The sequence below is a fragment of the Mustela erminea genome, chromosome 10, assembly GCF_009829155.1.
Source record: "Mustela erminea isolate mMusErm1 chromosome 10, mMusErm1.Pri, whole genome shotgun sequence".
NCBI lineage: Eukaryota > Metazoa > Chordata > Mammalia > Carnivora > Mustelidae > Mustela > Mustela erminea.
The window spans coordinates 25,762,879-25,784,785 of NC_045623.1; the positions used below are offsets into that span (position 1 = coordinate 25,762,879).

Genomic DNA, 21,907 nt, shown 5'->3' on the forward strand with positions numbered 1-21,907 from the left:
TTATGCATTTGAACTTCTACTAATGGTGTGACCTTGAGTTAGCTATCCAATCTGTCTGTGTTCTTGGAGAGGTTACATTTCTTTATGCTCTCTTGTAACGATTTTGTGATAGGATGTAAAGATGATTGTGTTAATATATGAACATCTCTTAGCATAGCGATGATCACATAGCAAGAACTCTGTAAGAGATAGTCTTATTGTGACCCACTGAATATAAAAACACTGTGCTAGACACTGAGTAGGAGTTGGGAATATAAGAAGTTTCAAAAGTGAACAAGTCAGTTTTACTTCTTAGTAAACTCAAAAAAGCATATGACAATATAATAGTTAGAAAATGCCAGCCGCTGTAGCAAATCAACCACCCAATTTCCACGGCTTACCCCCATAGTAGTTTCTTCCCTACTCATGCAAATGTCCCAGGTGTCTGTTCTTGTTTGGCAGGTGTGTCTTTCCTTTAGGCAGCAATTCAGGGAAATAGACTCCGTCTGCCTGGGGCTCTGGGTTCCCTTAGGACCTAAGTGTCTTCTGCCTCCAGCCAGCAGAAAGGAAAAGGGAGAGAGATTAGAGAAGCATAACTACTTTTCAAAAACCCAGGTCCAAAAGGGACCTTCCCACCTCAGCTCATGTTTCATCGATGAAAATCATTTGACCTGGATGCAAAAAGTCTGGCCCAGAAGAACTCCCAACAGTAACTCATACTATGAAAGTGGGAGATGATTAGCTTTGCTTTATCTGTCACAGTTATATACCCAGATATATATCTGTACACACACACACACACACACACACACACAGAGAGCGACAAAATGGAGAGAGCCCAGGAAGAGGAGGAAGTATAGAGTATACTCTGGGTGTCATTCTCAAGGCTCTAGATTAGAACTCTGGAGTTGTTTTTTTTTTTTTTTTTTTTAAGATTTTATTTATTTATTTGTCAGACAGAGAGCGAGCGAGAGCGAGCACAGGCAGACAGAGTGGAAGGCAGAGTCAGAGGGAGAAGCAGGCTCCCTGCAGAGCAAGGAGCCCGATGTGGGACTCGATCCCAGGACGCTGGGATCATGACCTGAGCCGAAGGCAGCTGCTTAACCAACTGAGCCACCCAGGCGTCCCAGAACTCTGGAGTTCTGAGCACTTTTAAACCCACTGTCTGCCATATAGTAAACAGTAGAAACTCCTCCTTGGTGGCAGAGGCAGAAATGAAATAGGAGTGAGGGGAAATGCTATTAAACCCTCCTTCAGGAATCTGATTAATAATCCAGGATTCCAGAATTGCATTTTAATGCAAGAATTTAAGTTTATGGTTGAAGACTTTGGACACAGTTTTATTTCCACTCATCCCTGATAGTCTGAAGCTATAGATGAGATAAATATAATAACTCGGTTCAACCATTTTCCAGTAATACATATGAATCCCTGGACTGCATTGGGTCTGACCTTATAAGGTATGAATGAATTTTCTGGTTTTTGTTACTTTGCTTAATAAAAGATGAGTAAAACAAAGGTAGCAGTGATTAGCAGCATTTAGCTTTTCACATCTTTTCCCCAAACTAGCTAGGTCAGTAGCACTACTGTACAATTTTCTACTACACAATGAGAGTTTCCAAATTCCAATGCTGGGAATGCCATACATTGAGAGGCAATGCACAGTATACAGATATGGGAGAAACTTTCCAGGTTGTGAAAGCATTTTCAAAGAACTGATAAACCTAACCAAATGGCCGATGGCTGGTCTCAGGCTTGGGGGGGGGGGGGGAGGTATCCAAAGGGAAATGTGCACTGACTAGCATTAATTTATTTGGGAGCCAATTGTTCCATATTAAAGGCAGTCAACAGAAAATGCTTTCCTAGAGGACTTAAACAGGCTTGGATTCAATTTGAAAGTAATTCATTGTTTTAATTTCTTATTAAAATTATGTCCTTGTGTGGCATCTGGGTGGCTCAGTGGGTTAAAGCCTCTGCCTTTGGCTCAGGTCATGACCCCAGGGTCCTGGGATTGAGCCCCACATTGAGCTCTCTACCTGCCTCTCTGCCTACTTATGATCTCTGTCAAATAAATAAATAAAATCTTTAAAAAAGAAAAATAAAAAAATAAAATAAAATTATGTCCTCGTAACAGAAGAGCAGAGTTTACTCTTATTTCACTAGTAAATTTTTAAAGTTACATAATTTAACAAGGTAGAGTTGTTTCTCTTTAAATATCTATAATTAGTGATGAAATCCCAGTGTGGCATACGTGCTATTTCCTCACTTGTATTCTTTAAGATGTTATTTTCTATGAATAGTAATTTTTTTTAAAAGTCTGTAATTTTATCTGCAAATACTAGGGCTGTGGGTCAAATGATACTGAAGGAACACATGAAATTTCTCTGTGCTGCTTTTGCTTTACAGAATATTTTCATATCTAATGGCAAGTTCTCCTTAAAATATTCAGTATTGATTAAAGTTCTAAAGCTATTTAAATATTCCATTAAAGTTCATCAAATAAAAATATGAGCACTATAATTTAGTACAAAAATGTAGCTACTAATACATAAAAATTGGCAAGTCAAAAATAATGACAGTGATGTGGTTGCTTACAGGAGATAATGTTTTAGAAGTTGCACCAAATAGCTAGCTGTCTTATTTGCTAGGCCAAATGAGACAAATCCAATATATCTAGTACTGTTTGTCTCTTACAGCTAAAGACTTATTTATTAAGTAAGGTATAGGTTTGGGCAATAAAGCAGGGGCCTACCTACATGAGCTCAGACAGTTAGTGAAAGGCTACCATTTCCAAGGCAGGAAAAAGAAGACTTCTTACCAACAGGGAAAATCTACAAGATAATTTATAAATCACAAGGAAGAAAATTTAAGGTCTTAGAATGAATCCTCTGTCCAGTAGTAAAAGCCAAAACAAAACAAATGAAAGAGATTATCACAGTCAGGAGAGCTTTAACCAGTAATTTATCCCAAGAGCTCCAAATATTCGAAATATTTAGTTCCCAGAGACTAGAAACTACAAGGAATAGAAAGAAGACTATTAGAGTTTCATGGTCATCACCCTTTGTAGTGCTGACTTTTCAAATTGCTTTAATTTTTTATTACAGAAAGGCTCAGTGGGAAGGGGATTGGTTGCTGAGTCTGGAGACATATAAGGCATGACTTTGGAAAAATCATTTAGGCGCCCTTGGCCTCTATTGCTTGAGAGGTAAAATAGAGGGTTTTAATGTTCAGTGACTCAAATCTTTCTTTTGCTCTAGGATTCTGAGCCTCTTTATCATTCTAGTATTGGGGCTCCCAGTTCAAGAACATAAAGAGGGAAGAGGCACCTCTTTCAAGCTAGGGTTGGTCCAGCAGGCTGAGCTTCCCCAGACACTCCACATTTATGGTCCAGAAATGGAGAGAAGATGGCAAAATAATGACCGAAGCAGGAACTTTTAAAAGAATATAATACCCCAAACTCGACTTTGAAGACAGAGGAGCAAGGTGACATTATTGTAAGTAATCCCTAGTTCCATATATCATTCTGTAGTTTAGATTCAAGAAAGACTCTTTAGATCCCAGCAAGAAAAATTAACCAAATTCTGAGAGAAACTATTCATTACTGAGAACAGAATTGAAGCTTTACAGAGCTGATTGATTGGCTTACCTGACATCTCATTTACTTTTGTGCACAATCATAACGTAACGGTTTTTCAACACATTGCTGGTGTGTAAGCCATTAGTTTTCAACTAAACCAGGAAACCTGTTTGAAAAATGAGTGTAAGAAGAAACATTTCAGATTATATCATTTTTTTCTTGTGCAGTAGAGTAATATGGCTTCATATTTACCAAACGCAGTATCATGTCAGAGCCAAGAAAACTAACAAATTGTCATTTGACCATAAATTCATCTTGAATGAAGGAATCTGGGAGGTCATAAATAAGCATTTTCCCAGGCTTTATTCCAAAATCAATAATGAAATTTGAGATAAAGACTAAAACTACTAGATACCCTACCTCCTACCTCAATTCAACATGTTTCAAGAGGCTGACGTAAATAAATTTTATGAAATCTACACATCTGTAGTACTCATTGCCTCCACTGGAAGTCAGGCCATGTCCTAGTATGAGATGAGAGAGGTTTCACAGAGTTGAAACAAAATTTGCTAACGTGTCAGGGAGCTCAGCTTTTCCTCTCAAGCATGCCTGGTTGGCACTAAATTATCAGGTCCTTTGTCCCAACACAAGCATCCTTCATGACCACCATTCAGGCCTCAGAGCTGGTTTTCTTCCTGCAAAACAGTCTCAATATCCCTTTCCAGGAACCTCTCACATCAGGGACTTGAAATCAGAATTAGAGTCTGGCCATTCCAGGTTAGGCAACTTCTTCTTGCTCTCTAGAGAAAGGAATGAAAGGTTACTGATAAATGCATGAAATTCATCATGAAAGTATATATGAATGGGTAGAAAATAATCTTCCTGTGTTTGCTTCAGCAGCACATATATTAAAAGTTCAACAATACAAAGATTTGCATGGCCCATACAAGAATAACCTGCAAATTCATGAAGCATTCCATATTTTGGGGTGGTACAGTCTTTCTTTATGGAATGAATAAGTCACAGAAATAAAAAGCACAACACAGGGAATATAGTCAATGATACTGTAGTATCGTTGTATGGTGAAAGATGGGAGCTACATTTGTGATGAGGATAACATAACATACAGAGAAGTTGAACCATTATATCGTATACCTGAAACTAATGTAATGTTGTGTGTCAACTTTCCTCAAAAAGTTAAAAGAAAAGGAATCTTCTTAAATCCTCTCAATTTAGAACCCTCAATGGTTCTATGTTCTTACCCAGTCCTGCTCCTATGTAAACGAACTAATAAGTAATTTAGAGCTCCATCCCTGAGAAGCTGCTGAATCAAAAAGGACATATTTAAACTTCATTGCTCCAAATCCTTACCACCCCACCCCACCCCACCCCAACTGCTCCACTGACGGGGATACTGATTAGGTGAAACTATTGAGAGAGATTATATGGATATAATAACATTGATCTCAATGTCTAGATGAAATTTTAATCTTTTAAAAATATTTTCCATCTGAGGGGTTTGAAGTGGCAGTGGAGGGGAGGTTGGGGTACCAGGTGGTGGGTATTATAGAGGGCACAGATTGCATGGAGCACTGGGTGTGGTGAAAAAATAATGAATACTGTTATGCTGAAAATAAATAAATTAATTAAAAAAATATTTTCCACTCAGGCTAGATCTCAACAGATCTCAACTCTTCAAGTCAAAACAAAAACAAAATTACAATGTTTCATTCATGTATTATCTTTTCCTATGTGGCAGTTAAAAAAAAATGATGGGAAATTCTTTGACACTGCTCCCATGGAGAAGTATGCTCCGTGTCCTCTCTCCTTGAATGTGGGTAAACCAGTGACTCACTTGTGACTGTACATGACACAGGTGACATCCAAGGCTGGATCAGAAAATATAGCACAGCTTCTGTCTTGTTCACAGGTACTCTCATACTTCGGGCTTAGAAATGCCATCTAAGGAGTCCTATTACCCTCAGAGCATTATGCTGGGGAGACCATGTGGAGTCACGTTAGCCAAGAGCTCAGCAGGGGCTCAGCAAACAAGCCAGCAATTCACATGCACTTGAGTAAGCCGTATTGGACATTATGCCCAGTTTGTCCTTCAGATGATAGCAGTCCCAGCAACAGCCAACTGCAACCATGTGAGAGTCCCCAGGCAAGAATTGTCTGACTTGCAAAAAAATTTTGTACCAAAAGAAAATGGTTATTTTAATACGGAAAGTTTTGAAGTATTTTTGCCACGTGACTTCGTAACCAGAAGACATTTTTTCCCAAAAAGATTTAAGGCAATTTACAAATGAATAAAAACAATAGGATGGCATATATTAAAACTTATTTTCATCATACCATGCTTTTCATTTTTGGATTTAATGTTCATATAACTTTTAGAAATGCAGACAAATATTTTACTTGTCACAAGGTATCAATAAAGTAATATATAGTATATAATGTAATTTATCAAGATGCACTTATTGTCTAATTTGTTTGCATATTTATTGGATGACAAATATAAAGATATATTCTTTTAAATTAAACCTTGATCTTCCTATGAATCTTTTATTTTAATTGGGTTAAAATTTACTTACAGTGATTTTATATACAAAATTTGATGAGGTATGACAAATGAGACATCTCCATAATAATAGGCCCACAAAGATATGGAATATTTCAACTACTCCAGAAAGTTGTCTGTGCAGTTTGTCCCCTCTTTTTGGACAAACCCTACCCACCACAGGTAACCAATGTTTTGTCTATTATCATACAGATTGATTTTGTCTATTCTAGAACTTCTATAAGTAGACTCATCCTGTCCATATTACTATAATTCACTAGTATGTGTTCTTAATAGAGGTGTCACCCACAAGGGAGTGAAAACTGGTTCTTGGTAATGGGTGAAAAAAATACTGGATATTACAATGGTGGATGAAATCCTAAATTTCAACCTTACTTGACAAAAATCTTTATTTAAGATGTAGTTTCTCTCATTATGGAGAATTTTAATTTAACTGTCTTCTGAAAGAGGAGAACAATAATGAAACAATTATCGAAAAACACTGATCTATAGTAACCCATGAAGTCATATAGCAGGAGTCTTCCAAATTTGTTCTTTTGCAAGATTCTTTTGGCTATGCTAAGTCCTATTCATCTTCATATAGAATTTAGAATCTCTTCAAATTCTATGGAAAATAATTTTGAGATTTTGTGTGGCATTACAGTGACTCTGTGAATCATCTGGGAGAATTGATATTGAAACGATATTGAGTCTTCTATTCCATGAATACAATCTTTCCAAGTCTTCTCCAATTTCTCACAGCAATGTTTTATAGTTTTCAACATAAAAGACTTGCATTTCTTTTGTCAAAGTTATCCTTATATATTCTACATTGTTAGGTAGTATTGGAAACGGTGTTCTTACATTTCATTTAGTCATTGATTACTGCTAACATACAGGAAGAAAATACATTTTTGTAAATGATGAGTGTGGACTCATTGGTGTGTGTGTGTGTGTGTGTGTGTGTGAAATGCAGTTTACGATTGTTCATATAACCAACCATATTGCCTATAAATAAAGATAGCATTACTTATTTGTTTCCAATCTTTACAGCTGTATTTCTTTTTGGTGCCATATTTCATTGGCTAGGAACCTCTAGTACAATGTTGAGTGAAAGTATTTTGTTCCCAACTTTAGGGGGACAGCATTTTATAGTTCTTTGTTAAATATAACATTAATTATAGAGTGTTTATGGATGACCTTTTTCAGATTGAGAAATTCCCTTCTATTCCTAGCTTGCTGAAAATTTTTTTAAAATCATGGCTAGGTATAAAATCTTTCAAAATTCTTTTCCTGCATCTATTGAAATGATCATAAGATTTTTCTTATTTATTCTGTTAATATGAATTACACTGATTGGCTTTTTGAATGTAATCTAACCTTCTATTCCTGGAATAAACTTCACTTTTCATGATCTATCACCACTTATAAACTTTGATGAATTTAATTTGCTAATTAAGAAGTTTTGTATATATTTCTATGGGGAATATTAAAATAGCTAACTCATAAATTATTTAGAAATTAGTGTTTCAATTTCCAGATATTTAGGGGCTTTTTAGATATCATTGATTTTAATTTAATTCTGTTTAAGTCAGAAAACACATCTAGTAAGAATTAAATAATCTGAACTTTACTTAGACTTATTTTATTCTCCAACACATTATCTATCCTGGTACACATTCCATGTGCATTAAACAAATTGGTTTTCTGCAGTTTGCTGCAATGTTCTAGAAATATTAATTGGTCAATTTGCTAAAGTCTTCTATGTCCTTACTGATTTTTTTGATCTACTTACTCTATTAGTTATTGTTAGAAGAGTATTAGGTCTCCATTTGTAATTGTGATTTGTCTACTTTCAATTTGATCAGCTTTGTTTCATGTACTTTGAGGTTTTATTACTGGGTGTTCTGAAATCCCAGTCCCTCGGACCCAAAATTGGGGGTTGTCCTGGACTAATATCACTACCTCATGCCATACATCTGCCAACCCATATGAAGACGAAACAGAGGCTAGGTCAAAAAGATGAGCTTTTTTGGGAATAGCCAGCTTTAAGAATTTCCTGACCATTTTCTTACACCATACACAAAAATAAACTCGAAAAGGATAAAAAACCTCAATGTGAGGCAGTAATCCATCAGTATCCTAGAGGAGAACATAGGCAGTAACTTCTTCAACATTGGCCACAGCAAATTCTTTCAAGACAGGTCTCCAAAGGCAAAGGAAACAAAAGTGAAAATGAACTTTTGGGGCTTCATCAAGGTCAAAAGCCTCTGCACAGCAAAGGGAACAGTCAACAAAACAAAGAGGCAACACTTGGAATGGGAGAAGATATTCTCAAATGACACTACAGACAAAGAGCTGATATCCAAGATCTGTAAAGAACTCCTCCAACTCAACACACACAAAACAGACAATCACATCAAAAAATGGGCAGAAGACATGAACAGACACCTCTCCAAAGAAGACATACAAATGGCTAACAGACACATGAAAAAAACGTTCATCATCACTAGCCGTCAGGGAGATTCAAATCAAAACTGCATTGAGATACCACTTTACACCAGTTAGAAAGGCCAAAATTAACAAGACAGTAAACAGCATGTGTTGGAGAGGCTGTGGAGAAAGGGGAACCCTCTTCCACTGTTGGTGGGAATGCAAGCTGGTGCAGCCACTTTGGAAAACCAGTGTGGAGATTCCTTAAGAAATTAAAAATAGAGCTATCTTATGACCCTAGCTCTAAAATAGGGTCTAGGGGCACCTGGGTGGCTCAGTGGGTTAAGCCGCTGCCTTTGGCTCAGGTCATGATCTCAGGGTCCTGGGATCGAGTTCCGCATCGGGCTCTCCGCTCAGCAGGGAGCCTGCTTCCCTCTCTCTCTCTCTGCCTGCCTCTCTGCCTACTTGTGATCTTTCTCTGTCAAATAAATAAATAAAAATCTTTAAAAAAATAAATAAAATAAATAAAATAAAATAGGGTCTAAATTTTTAGGGTCTAAAATAGGGTCTAAAATTTTTAGCTCTAAAAATAGAGCTATCAAAAATACAGATGTAGTGAAAAGAAGGGCCATCTGTACCCCAATGTTCATAGCAGCAATGGCCACAGTTGCCAAGCTGTGGATAAAGAAGATATGGTCCATATATACTATGGAGTATTATGTCTCCATCAGAAAGGATGAATATCCAACTTTTGTATCAACATGGACAGGACTGGAAGAGATTATGCCGAGAGAAATAAGTCAAGCAGAGAGAGTTAGTTATCATATGGTTTTGCTTATTTGTGGAGCATAAGGAATAACACAGAGAACATGGGGAAGTGGAGAGAAGTAAGTTGGGGGAAATTGGAGGGGGAGATGAACCATGAAAGACTGTGATCTCTGAGAAACAATCTGAGGGTTTTGGAGGGAGGGGGGTGGGGGCTGGGTGAGCCTGGTGGTGGGTATTATGGAGGGCACATGTTGTATTGAGCACTGGGTGTAATGCATAAACAGTGAATTCTGGAATACTGAAAAGAAAAAACAAAACAAAACAGAAAAAAACCCAACAACTTCCCAAGCAGACAAAACCAGTCCAGTCATACAAACAAATTTCAGCTGGTTTTATGAGACCCACCTGACCTGGGTCATTTCTTTTTCTTGCCTCTGGAAACCATAACCCAAACTTTTCAAGGCTGATATGAGGCAACCCCTAACCTGTTCTCTGTCATTTCAGAAAAGTCCAAATATCATCAGTTTCTGTAAGTCAAGCATTTATGGGATGTCAGTTTCTCACTCCTTAAGTCTTGCTTTTCTGAAAGCACCTCAGAATGAGATTTTCCATTTTCCATCCTCTGGTTCCATTTTAGATCGAAATTTTTTATACATCCAAAAATTGTCAATTCCGCTCTTCTAACCTTAAAATATATTCAGAATCCAATTTTTTCTCACCCTCTTCAGTGTAATCGTTGCAGTTTAAATCATTGTATCCCTCACTCTGATCATTGTGGAGCCTCCTACTGAGCCCTCAGTTTCTGTCTTGGCCACCTTGCCATTTTTTCTATACACAGTGATCTTTTTAAATTGAAACTCAGCCCTTGTTACGCCCCTGCTCAAAATACTCCCAGCTCCAAAATACTCCATATATAAAATCCAAATTTCTTACAATGACCCACAAAGTCCTACATGATCTGTTCCCTATTCCTACTTCATCTCCTATTACTTTTCCTTTCACTAAATCAGCTCCCACCGATGACTCCTTGTTGTTCCTAGAGTACACTGGGCATGATCCAGCTTCAAAGCTTTTATATTTGATTTTTCTCTGTCCAGCAGGCTCTACTCAGAAATATCAGCATGATGCACGCCTTCTCTGTCTTTCTCTGTCTCTCTCTCTTCTCCTTCAGGTCTTTTTTCAAATGTTACCCTATTTTAAATGGCAACATCTCCTTTCCTATTCCCCTCCCTTGATTTTGTTCTGTTTTTCCAGTTTCACTTATCACTGAATTCAGTATGCTATTTGTTAATTATTTGTCTCTCCCACACCAGCATGTAAATACAATGAGGACAGAGATTTTTGTGGTATTTACTGTGACACATTTAGCCCTTAGAACAATTCTCAACATATAATAACCATACAATAAATACTTGTTGAATGAACAAATATACTTTTTTCTTATAGTACAGCAGTTCTCAATGTGGTTCCACATCAAATCGTCTAGGGACCTTTCTAAAAATATTGATTTTCAAACTAAATCTGACTCTGTGGTTAAGGTATTTATGGATAAGCTTTAAAACCTACTCAGTTGATTCTGGTATGTAGCAAAAGTGAAACTACTTACCTAATGCAATGTCTAGCCCATATTAATTGCTCAGTAGACAAATTAAATATGAACCTGAGTCTATACACTGGATCTCCCAGCCAATTTGTTTATAAAGAGTCTGAACCTCACTTTCTCTGCAAAATAAAAACAATGCCTCCTTCCTACCTCAAAGGATTACACAAGATAAAATGAAAAATGTTTTGGGGGTGCCTGGGTGGCTCAGTTGGTTAAACCACTGCCTTCAGCTCAGGTCATGATTTCAGAGTCCCGGGGTCAAGTCCCACACCAGGCTTCCAGCTCCATGGGGAGTCCGCTTCTCCCTCTGACCTTCTCGGGTCTCATGCTCTCTCTCTCAAACGATTAAGTAAAATCTTTTTTAAAAAAATGAAAAATGTTTTGTAAACTATAAGGCATCCCAGAGGGAAAGTTATTTGTTAATTGTCATCTTGTTTTTTAACAAATTTGAAGGGGGTGTCAAGTGAGACCAAGATTTTATTCCTGGTTTTCTGGGTATAAGACTTTGGCCAAATCATTCACATCTCTGGGTCTCTGTTTCTTCACTGGAAAAGATAAGAAAAGAAAAGAAAAGATCTATAAGATACTTCTGGTTTGGATACTCTGTGATTCTATAATATATCAGTTGAGTATTACAGTATTTTATTCTTAAATGTCTCATTTTGGTTGATAAGACTTCACTTAGAATCTTCTAATACTCATCTATAACATCCATGCTGACTCAGACAGTATGAGTGATCTGAGGATGGATAAAGCCAAGAAAAGCAAGGCATCCATGACTCTTTCTCCCCCAAATAATCTGCATGTATTTAAGCATGGTAGTGAGAATCCATCATTTGTTTTCTTATAAAAATCATACACTACATTATTTCAGTAACAATTTTGTCATTCTACTCTCCTTGTAGGCATATCACATTGGACAAAACAAAACCATAAACAACAACAACAACAACAACAACACACACACACACACACACACACACACATATCAGAAAAGAAAAAAAAAACAGCTGAAAAAGAGAGAATAAAGTCCTCAGTTACAAATCTTCAAGTTCTTGTGCATAGTATTATTAAAATACTACTCAAAAATGTTTATAGTTTTTTCAGTGTAATGTTGCAATGATGTGCCTCTCTTCTTACATCATGTAAAAATATACTGCTCTTGTACATAAATTACACCAAATATTTGTTTTGGCACATCATATACTCTTTCAGGCACTGTGAAGAGGAGATCCAATTCGAAGCTGAGAAACATTTGCTCTCATTGATTTCCAAGTCTACAAATTCTAGGTGGAACTCAATTTTGATTAGTAAAGGTCAAAATTTTTGAATACTGGTTGTTCTCAACAGAGCACATCCCTTGCCATGACCTCATTCTCTGAGAAAAAGGGCCAGATAGTATCTGGCTAATATACTTCTCACCTACAATAAGGACACATATTCTTTTATAAACTACCATGATTATTCATTCTCTGTTAAAAAATAATGTTACATTTTTAACCGTATTTTTACTTTGCCACACACTCTCTCATTTGACCTTAAAGGATATTTTAATGACAGTTTTTCATAGCTATGGATTTTAGTCTCCACCTTGTAAACTCAAAAGTTCCAATTTATTATATATGTACCCTTTAAATGTATTAATGCACCCTTGTATTTTAAATCCTATTTATTTCTCCTCTTTTCTGGTCTTAACTGTTTTGTACTCATAAACATTAGTATTTATGATATTCCAATCAACATTTTGCACAAGGGAAACAATTTTAAACATGTTTATGAGGGAAAAAGAGTACAAGCAGGGTGAGTGGCAGAGGGAGAGGAAGAAGCAGGCTCCTCACTGAGCAGGGAGCCTAATGAGGGACTCATAGTATCCTAAGACCCTGGGACCATGACCTGAGCCAAAAGCAGACATTTAACTGACTGAGCCAACCAGGCACTCCAAGAGAAACAATTTTTAAGACTAATGTCTTTTTAATATTGAATTTTTTGGTTGATAAAATAAACTCAGTATTATTAGAAAAATAATATTTGAAGACATAAAGGCATAGAAAAAAGTAAATAAAAAATAATGACCTTATGGAGGCTCACTTTATACACTGTTAGGGAGGAACTATTTCAGTTTTGTTCTTAATCTTATGAGAATCCCTTAGTTCTGGTTATGTTCTTTTCTTCTAATCTGTGATCTCTCTGTAGTTTCAGTGAAACCCAAATGTGTTTAACAAGCCTGTCAGGAACCCTAGGAGGTTCCATCTGGCTCATGGCCTCTAATGAGGGGGCCATTGGCCAGACCCGTGGTCTCATCTGAAGTTTCAACTGGGTTGATGCAGGAATGTCATTCATTTCCAAACTCATTTCTATGAATTTTGTTGATGTTGGTGCCCCATTGCATGGTCCTTCTACCAAAGCTGTCTCATCACATGGCAGCTTGCTTCCCGCAGGGTCATGAATCCAAGGAAGAGTGGGAGTGAGAACTGACTCCCAATACAGAAGACCTAGTTGTTTTATCACTTAATTTTGAAAATGGTATCTCAGAACTCCTGCCATATTCTACCTTAATGATGAGGTCATGAAATCCAGGCCATATTTAAGGAAAAGAGGATTACAGAGGGGAGTGAATACCAGGAGGTGCGAATCTCTAGGGGCCATCTTAAAGATCATCCACCACACATGTAAGTTTTCTAATTAATAAAATGTATAACAACATTTTGTCATTGTGTACCCATTTTTAATTTGTTAGCTTGACACATTCTTCTCCTCACAATAACCTAATCAGGTTGGCAAAACTAGGCTCAGAGAAAAGACAATCAAGACACAGACAGCTGAAGTGACTTGCCAGCTAAAATCGCAACTGTGATCTTCTAAACTCTTTTTCTCATATAATCAGAGGGTAGCACATTCAGAGGGCAAACTCTATCACCTTTTTCAGGTCTCAGCTGAATAATTTTCTCCAGAAAGATTCCCCATTTCACCAAGACTAAATTTGGTATAAACTTCAGGTGCTATGTTAAGTCTCTGTTGTTGGCTTATTACAGTAGTTAATACACTGTACCACAACTGTAACATAATTATCTGAATAATAGCTATAATACAAGCTCTTTGAGGGAAGATCTAGTTCCTTACTCACTGTCATATGTTTTTTTTTTCCCCCCTTAGCAATCTATGAGGAAGAACTCACCTCAAGGTGGGTCAGAAATGTTGATTTCTATATGCCTTAGAGGATATCCTGTCTACTCCTTTAATGTGAAAATAAAAATAATACTGATGTTTGATGAGAAAAGAAGAGAACAGCCAATGAGTGGTATAAAAAGATGAGAGAAAAGAGTAGAAAAAAATTTTTTTGAATGACAGCCTTCTTCTTTGTAACACTCTTGTACCTGATTTGCTCACTCGTTAGTCTAAGGATTATTTTGTATTAAAATATATTTCCAAAATGAAATGGAAATAAGAATGTTAAGAACAGGTTGCACATTAGTGGGGCAGTGAATCAGTGCATGGTGGTCTCTCCTCAGTTACTGGGCCTTCCTGCTGGGGTAACTTGAGAAGTCATGACAGGCATTGTTAGACACTCCAGGAAGGTCATTTTTGACAGTCAGTAGTTAATTTTCTGACTTATAGCACTTGCTTTTTTTTTTTTCCCCCTAAATCTGGAGATGATGATTCTTTTGTATACTTTGGCTTTTCACTCATTAGATTCTCCAGAATTGCCAGAGAGGATTGTAGAGAGTCTTTTGAATGACAACATTTCAGCACTTTTTCTGAACGTTGAGGAATATTGTTGCCGGAGCTTTTGGAGGATAGATTATTTTCTTGGCAGGTAGTATGGCCTCCACAGGGCTCATTAGACTTTCTGTTGGGAAGATCTAAAGTGCACAGTTGAATACTGTCATAAAAAAAGAAGTGGTTTGGGTCTAATTCCTAAAAGAGCTGCAAAGACTACAGCTCGTTTTTGATCTCTGAATTCCAAAGTAAGCCTTTTATAGTTGTCATATTATTGACTGCTCATTCCAGAGCCATGGTTCTTTTTCTTTCTAAATCTTTTATGCTCAGAATGTTATTTTGATGCTTAGTATACATGAGCAGATTTGGCGCCCTTGTGTATTTAATAATATCAACATTTCCTTCTAACTGGTTGTGTGTGTATTTCTCACAAAAGGGCTCTTCTTTGCAGGACCTAGTTTCTCCAGGTTAAGCAGTCATACATCAAACTCAGTTTCTTTTCTCTCTATTCCTTCTGTAAGCTCTCAGTTACAATATCCCTCATTTGATCACTGACATTGAAGTTTTCATCAATTCCGTTCTTTTGGTGTGTGGATGGAAGGAATGGTTTCTCATTTTTGGTATAAAAGTTATTTGCAAATTTTCCCGAAAATGAAAGGTCAGGGCACTTGCGTGTTCTAGGTGATGACAGAGCTGTAGACAAAATGACAAGGTCACTATACATGTAGAACTTTCATTTCTTTCCCATTTACAGCTCTTTCATATTGTTTTAGAAAAGACAGAATTTAAAGAAAAAATGGTTTTATTTCACTCATGAAATAAATCATGTATCCATAAAGAAAAAATGGTTTTATTTCACTCAAATAAATCATGTATCCATTATTAGTTTTTCTTCTCTGTTGCAAATAACCAATAGGTATGCATTGAACCACACAGCATGAGTTCAAGGTTTATAATCACAAAACAGTATTATTTATGTCCAGGTCACAAATTAATAAGTATATGATGAGGGATAACATTTTTAAATGTTAGATTTTAAAATGAAAAATATGGTGTAGGGAAGATTTTTTTAAAATATCAAAATATCATTCAGTATTTACTTGGATTAATAGATCCAATTGTGACTATTTCCTTCTCCTTTTTGTTAATAATTATTTCTCTTTTAGTCCATTCCAGCCTTGTAGTATATCTGAACATCTATAACCTATAGCTCATTTTTGCTTCTTACTGTTAAAAATTAGACTTGCTTGGATTTAACAATTTGTCGTAACATGAATGAATGAAGAATTTTTTTTTAAGAAGAAAATAAAATTAGTCTGAACTGAATGCCCATACAGGGAACACAGAATAGTGTAGCAATTCCAAAGACATCATGTCCACTCCTGTAAAGTAATTTCAAGCTTTGTGTTCACACTTCCAGGATAATCCTTTTGTCTTATAATGGCTCCAGACTATATTATCTATCTTCTCTATTTAAAATAGAGAAACAGGGGTGCCTGGGTGGCTCAGTGGGTTAAGCCTCTGCCATCAGCTCAGGTCATGATCTCAGGGTCTTGGGATAGAGGCTTGCATGAGGCTCTCTGCTCAGAGGGGAGCCTGCTTCCCCCATCTCCACCCCCACCCACCTGCCTCTTTGCCTACTTGTGATCTCTCTCTGTGTCAAATAAATAAATAAAATCTTTTTTTAAAAAAAAAGGAAAATAAAATAGGGAAACAAAGCTACACCAGTTTTGTCATTCTGTAAAAAGAAAAATAGTCATTTATAACCTTAAACCCTAACTAGCTATTGTAATTTTTGCATGTTAGTTTCTAATCTTTATTTCCGTCCTTATTTTCTACATAATATATATTCCACTTAACATCAGATCCTATACACCTCGTGTTTTTGAATAATCTCCATACCTATTTTCACATGAGCATAATTTTTCAAAGGAGACTAGTTTTGTTGATAGCTAAGGAGTTTGTGTTTCTTTTTCTTAAAGAAAATAAAGAAAGGTACAAAGTTAATGTCAATTAGCTACGAAATCACTGATGCAGGGCTGCTGGCATGATGAAGATTAAGGTGGACAGAATTCCAAATTCTGAGTTGGCTGTGCTGAATTGGGACTTTTCTTCAATCAGTACCTGTTACTACAGATGTGACATTCCTATCTTTGTGGGTTCCTAAAAGTAAATATTGCAATGCAAGCTCAGAGTCTGTGGAGATGAAAGGAGATTCTACTACCTGAAGTCTCTTTATAATCTTTAAAAATCTCTGGACATGTTTCGAATTATGGATGATGACTATTAGAATTATTATTTTGTCACTAGCCAAAGTATGAATCAGTAACAACAACAACAACAAAAACACAACATTTGCCTTCAACATATTTCCTTGAGACATGAAGTGAGGAGTCACTTTGAATGACTTAACATGATTAAAAATGTATCTATGCACTTGTTGCAATGAGCACCTGGTGTTGTATGGAAGTGTCCAATCACTATATCCTGCACCTGAAACTAGTATAACACCGTATGTTAATTAATTGGGATTTATTTATTTCTTTAAAGATTTTATTTATTTAATTATTTGGGAGATAGAGACAGAGATAGTGAGCAGGAGCGAGCAGAGAGAGGTAGACTCCCCCAGAGAAGTCTGACGCCGGGCTCAATCCCGGGACCCTGAGATCATGACCTGAGCAGAAGGCAGACGCTTAGCTGACTGAGCCACCCAGGTGCTCCAACTAACTGGAACTTAAAAAAATAAAATGAATAAAATAAAAACGAGGAGCACTGCATAAAGCATAGAGACGAAGAATCGCTATATTGTACACCTGAAATTAATGTAATACTGTGTGTCAACTATACTCAAAGAATTATTTTAAAAAAAATGTATCTATGTGAAAATGTATAATGTTTGTAAGTGACTTTATTATTATTTCATAAGTAAAAAATTTTATTGTACTCTATTGTTAATGAAACTTGTAAACCTAGTCCTAATTAGAAAAAAAAAAACTCATAAAATTAGCTATAGCACTGTCTAGGAGACAAAAAAAGAAAATGGAATCAATGTAACCATTCATTCCTATATTCACTCCATGAATTTTTACTGAACATCTTTTTTTGTGTGTGGTAAGAATATAACAAAGACCAAAACTATGTCGATCTTTGCCCTTATAAGCTCAAATATTCAAAGTGAAACACTTTGGCAATGGAAGCCTATTAGGAATCACATTGTTCTGCTATTTATGATATGATTGATGAGAAAAAGAGAAAGGAATGGAATAAACATTTAATTTCTTTGTTTTCTTGTGCAGAGGATAGTCCTTCTTCTTAAGGCCTGTCTAGAAAATTAAGAGCTCGGGGTGTAAATATGTAAATGGATTATCTTCCTCAGTGGGGTTGGATAATCTTAATTTAACAAGAATTTCAGCTCCGTGGTGGTGCCCAGCTCCCACTGAGACATTCACTTCGTTGCCAGAGTGATCATCTCTAACTACGCCAGCACAACGTGGTTCTGTTTCGGGCAGATGGTGCACATTGCTCGTCTGCAGGTAAAGAGGCCACGCTAACATACCACATGCATTTGTAATTTTAACAAATATCCTTCTACATATATATCAGCACTGATACTCCAAAAACTCCATATCTGCAGTAAAGGTGGCGTCAATAATATCTTCTTTACATGTTGGCCCCCTACACCTTAAGGTCTAAGGATCAGAACAAAGCTTTGTTCTCTTTCTGTATGCGTGTCAAAAAGACACTGTGCTAGCTGCATTGGTTCCTATGACAAACGGTGCCTCGCTAGCTTTCAAATACGGATATCTTTAATCCATCTTTAAAGGATGAGCTTAATTATTTTGAATATTTTTTCCAGCCAGATTAATAGCTTAAAGAGAAAATCACATAGAAATCCTTCTCCAATCAAGATCACTGTGGGGGGTGGGCAGCCCTTCATCCACTTAATCCATATTTTTGTTATTTTTCTTTCCTCTGGTAAGTAAAAACCTTCAACTGTAAATATATTCCAAATCAGCTTTGTAAGATCAGGGAATTACTAAAAAGACAATCTGAGAGATAGTAGATGTGCTTGTTATAATAATGATTTCAAAATTTGTTGTATTTTATGTTATGTTGTACCTAGTTTTTAAATTAAGGTACCTATTGTGTACCTAGAACTCCAGATAGAAATAAAAGGAAGTACAAAATGTGATTCCCCAAAACAATTTGAAATTTTAGGGGGGATGGTAAATACACATCTCTCCAGGTGTCTTCTTTTAAACCCAAACTGGAAGTTTGGTAATTTGCAACCATGGCGGGTTGGAAACCTAGTCGGATGTGTTCCATTGCTGAGTCAGAAACTCCAGGGGAGACAAATTCTAGATGGAGCAGGTAGAAAAAGTCTTGAAAATCCATCTTCTAAGCTTTCTAAGAATATTGATATTACCCTCCGACAGAGGACTATACATTGCTGTTGAGTTTATCATGACAGTTTATCAGCTGATTTCTGTCTCTGGATTCATCCCTTTTCCATCTGAACTGGATCTTTCACAGTGAAGCCAAAACAGTCTTTCTAAAATGTGTCTGATTCTTAAACTGCCCTGCTTAAAAACTTTGATGAATCCCACTGCTCTTATAATAAAGTCAAAACCGTGAGTATCTGAGTGAGGTGTGCACTGCCTGTATCTCAGCTCCTCCCTGCCCATTCCCGCCTCTGGTAGAAATGGCTTACTGAGCGTTCTTTGAATGCACCACGCTCACGGGTGTCCTTCGGCTTTTGGCTTCCCCCGCGCCCTGACACATCGCCCTCAATTCTCCTTCAGCCTCGTGGACCCCCATTAATTCCTGAGACCTAGATTTAGAACCGTCTGATGCACGAAGGATTTGGGTTGGCTGTTCTTTCTCTGTGTGGCTGTAAGGTCCCTAACCAGCATGAACAGCCCATGTGTAATATCCTATTTTAATTTCCAGTTTCCCCGCCTGCTAGTCTTTCAGCTTTGTAAGGATAGTTGCCTTCATGCAATGGCGAACCGGGGACAGTTACTGTACAGGCAGTGTCCTGTGGCTGATGAACTATATGGCTGGCATGAAGGTTTTGGGCAATGAAGACACTTGGAATTCTGTCCTAGAAGAGCTAATTGAAAGAATAGAAAAGGGGCGCCTGGGTGGCTCAGTGGGTTAAAGCCTCTGCCTTTGGCTCAGGTCATGATCCCAGGGTCCTGGGATTGAGTCCCGCATCAGGCTCTCTGCTCAGCGGGGAGCCTGCTTCCTCCTCTCTCTCTGCCTGCCTCTCTGCCTACTTGTAATCTCTTGTCTGTCAAATCAATAAATAAAATCTTGAAAAAAAAATAGAAAAGCAAAGCAATGAATCAAAGGTTCTGGTAAATTCAAGCAATTGAAAAAAATAACCCCACCTGCTCTCCTCTGTCCCCTCAATTTTGCAGAGTCCCCTCCGGGCAGGTTGTGGTCACATGACTAGTTCTGGCCATGGATCCAGCTGCGTGTGTCGCTTCAAGGACTGGGCAGGTAAGAGTAGATTTGCTGTTTCCATCTCTTTTTTTCCTCCATCAAAGTGATCCTGAGGGCCACATATTTCAGAGAGCTTAGTTTACAAGACTCAGGAAGGCATCCTGACCTGCATGAGAAAGAAAGAAGCCTCCATCAGGGTAAACTCCTGAGATTCCAGGGTTCCTCTTATGCGGTCACTAGAGTTAATCACCTTAACACAAGGGATAAGAGTGCCTTCAAGGAGCTGGAGAAGCTAGTCATGTGAAAAAGTAGCAAATCCCTGAGGAATAGAATTAAAACCCAAGACAAAACCTATGCAAACAGGGTGCCTGGGTGGCTCAGTGGGTTAAGGCCTCTGCCTTCAGCTCCGCTCATGATCCCAGGGTCCTGGGATGGAGCCCCATATCGGGCTCTCTGCTCAGCAGGGAGACTGCTTCTCCCTCCTCTCTTTCTCTCTGCCTGCCTCTCTGCCTACTTGTGATCTCTGTCAAATAAGTAAATAAAATCTTAAAAAGAAAAAACAAACTATGCAAACAAATATTTTTAAAAGACAAACCATGTTGTAATCATCCGAACTCAACAAAGATGAATTTGACTCTATTAAAGAAATAAGCACTGCCATTGTTTGGACCCAGTGGAAACACTTCAGAAGGAATAAAAAGCCTTTTGCAGGAGACTGGACGAGCACTCCAACAGAGAAGTGCATCACTATGGAAGAAGCAGTAGGGTTTGGTTTAGTTTTTTAAATATTTTATTTATTTATTTGTCTGAGAGAGAGACAGAGAGAGAGAACACAACCAAGGGGAGTGGCAGAGAGAGAGGGAGAAGCCTCCTCTCTATGGTGTTATGAGTCCAATACGGGACATGATCCCAGGACCCTGAGATCATGACCCCAGGAGATGGCAGACACCCCACCGACTGAGCCACCCAGGCCTCACGAAGCAACAGTTTGTTGTTGTTGTTGTTTTAAAAGATTTTATTTATTTATTTGACAGACAGAGATTACAAATAGGCAGAGAGGCAGTCAGAGAGAGGAGGAAGCAGGCTCCCTGCTGAGTAGAGAGCCTGATGTGGGGCTCCATCTCAAGACCCTGGGATCATGACCTGAGCTGAAGGCAGAGGCTTTAACCCACTGAGCCATCCAGGCGCCCCACTGAAGCAACAGTTTTTAAGAAGAGGAGTGATCCCTAGCAAGTCTGCCTGGGAAAGTCACTGTTATTACTTTCTCCTGGTGGCAAGAATATATATACTAGCTTACCTCTCTGGAAGCTTCTGCTACCCAGCAATTTATCTCTCACCTCACCATGTCCTTTGATGAGCTTAGAAGCTACGTCAGTGCTCAGGTTGTCCCTGCAGTCATCCAGTCATCCCTTCTGACTCTCGTCTCTCTAAGCAGCATCTTTTTCTGCTCATATCTGCACCTTACTTTCTGAAGCCCCTTATCCATTATCTTGGTATACCCCGTCATGAACATGGGACCTTAAGGCAATATGATCTTGTGCCTCCCAGCCTAAAACTCTGATTACCTTGGGTGCTACCTGCCAGAAACAGGAAATGGATGGTTTATTGCTCGGATTTGTTTGTTTTTAACTCACTGTATGCTACAGTGACAAGGAAGACCTGCTCACAGGCAAATTTGCAACTGCCCTTTCTAGGTAACACCCTGTTAGGAAGGTAAGTTCAGTTGTCACCCATTGCATTGATTTTTAACTCAATACACTCTCACATGGATGGACTCAGTAGGCTGCAAGATGACAATCGCTCAATTATTCAAAATGTATTT

General features: G+C 37.7%; 1 long non-coding RNA gene and 1 other non-coding gene across 2 annotated transcripts; one reads left to right on the forward strand and one right to left on the reverse strand.

The window, feature by feature from the left end:
- Nucleotides 1-353: 353 nt before the first annotated feature.
- Nucleotides 354-20,248, reverse strand: LOC116567838. Its single transcript, XR_004276379.1, has 3 exons — nucleotides 20,031-20,248; nucleotides 3,626-4,356; nucleotides 354-525 (listed from the first exon to the last, which is right to left on the reverse strand). It is a non-coding gene; the product is annotated as an uncharacterized LOC116567838 (long non-coding RNA).
- On the forward strand, nucleotides 4,441-4,542 carry LOC116568368. Its single transcript, XR_004276580.1, has one exon. It is a non-coding gene; the product is annotated as a U6 spliceosomal RNA (small nuclear RNA).
- Nucleotides 20,249-21,907: the final 1,659 nt, after the last annotated feature.